This window comes from Otolemur garnettii, unplaced genomic scaffold, assembly GCF_000181295.1.
Source record: "Otolemur garnettii isolate 467f Iridium unplaced genomic scaffold, OtoGar3 scaffold00268, whole genome shotgun sequence".
Classification (NCBI taxonomy): Eukaryota; Metazoa; Chordata; class Mammalia; order Primates; family Galagidae; genus Otolemur; species Otolemur garnettii.
In genome coordinates this window covers 784,605-785,830 of record NW_003852663.1, presented here as the reverse complement: position 1 = coordinate 785,830, position 1,226 = coordinate 784,605, and the positions used below count along the sequence as shown (strand labels likewise).

The 1,226-nt window shown below is 37.4% G+C and overlaps 1 pseudogene across 1 annotated transcript; it reads right to left on the bottom strand.

Moving 5' to 3' along the window:
• Positions 1–308: 308 nt before the first annotated feature.
• On the bottom strand, positions 309–784 carry LOC100958245 (annotated as a pseudogene). The gene has a single exon (XR_001161835.1). The product of XR_001161835.1 is annotated as a protein S100-A10 pseudogene (transcript).
• Between the last annotated feature and the right edge of the window lie 442 nt (positions 785–1,226).

The window sequence follows — 1,226 nt, the reverse complement described above, 5'->3', positions numbered from 1 at the left end:
AAAAAAAAAAAAATCTTTGGAATGAATTAATGGATGACTCTAAGAATTTATCCTTAAAAATACAGGGTGTCCATAAATTTCATGTTATTTTAAATCACACATGAACTTTACGGGCACATTGTACTTAACGATTTAAAGAAATCAAAGTGCACAAATAATACCTGCAAATATGTCATTGGATGAATGTCATTTGGTTTATTGACATCTATTAATATTAATATACCTATTTTTTTTTAATTTGGAACTAAAAAAAGGATTATGTTTATTGAGGGCAAAGGGATGCAAACAATGTAAAAAACAAAAGCTCATCTGGCATTTAATTAACTTTTTCTTCTCTGCTTGACAAATGCAAGTTGGATTTTATTTGTATATATTCTAAGGATCCTGATCTGCTCATGAAATCCTTATCCAGGGAGAAGCTGTGGGGCAGATGTCTGAAGCAATCCTTTGAGAGAACACTTTTCAGAGCAGAGTAATTGCTCGGTTCTGCCTACTTCTTGCCCTTCTGCTTCATGTGTACTACAAAATAGTCATTGCATGCGATGGTGAGGCCCGCAATTAGGGAAAAGAAGCTCTGGAAGCCCACTTTGCCATCTCGGCACTGGTCCAGGTCCTTCATTATTTTGTCTAAGGCCAGAGGGTCTTTTTGATTTTCCAAAAATCCCGGGAACTCCTTCTCCATGAGCACTCTGAGGTCCTCCTTTGTTAAGTAGCCTTTATCTTTGGCAAATTTGTGAAATGTGAACATCATAGTTTCCATGGCGTGCTCCACCTGAGATGGCATTTTGGTGAGGTCTGCTGAAGTCTGGGCTGAGAGGCGCGGTGGATGCTAGCTGGCTGGGGCTCAGGGCAGCGAACAGAGCACTCAATATACCTATTATTAACTCCTCATTTACAAAGAATAGTCAATGACTTAAAGAAAAATCAGCTGCAAAAAACCCTGTATAGTTAAAGGTATTCTTAGTAATAAAAACAAAGTCGGAGACATCACCCTACCAGACTTCAGGCTATATTACAAGTCCATAGTAATCAAAACAGCATGGTATTGGCACAAAAATAGAGACATAGACATATGGAACAAAATAGAAAACTAACAGTTGAAACTGGTCTCAACTTACCATCTATTAGATCATAATTGTGTATATTAATTCTATCATAGGATACAGTGTGTTGCTTCCATATGCAGTTTGGAAAACTCTCATCCAACTGGCTAACATAGCCATCAT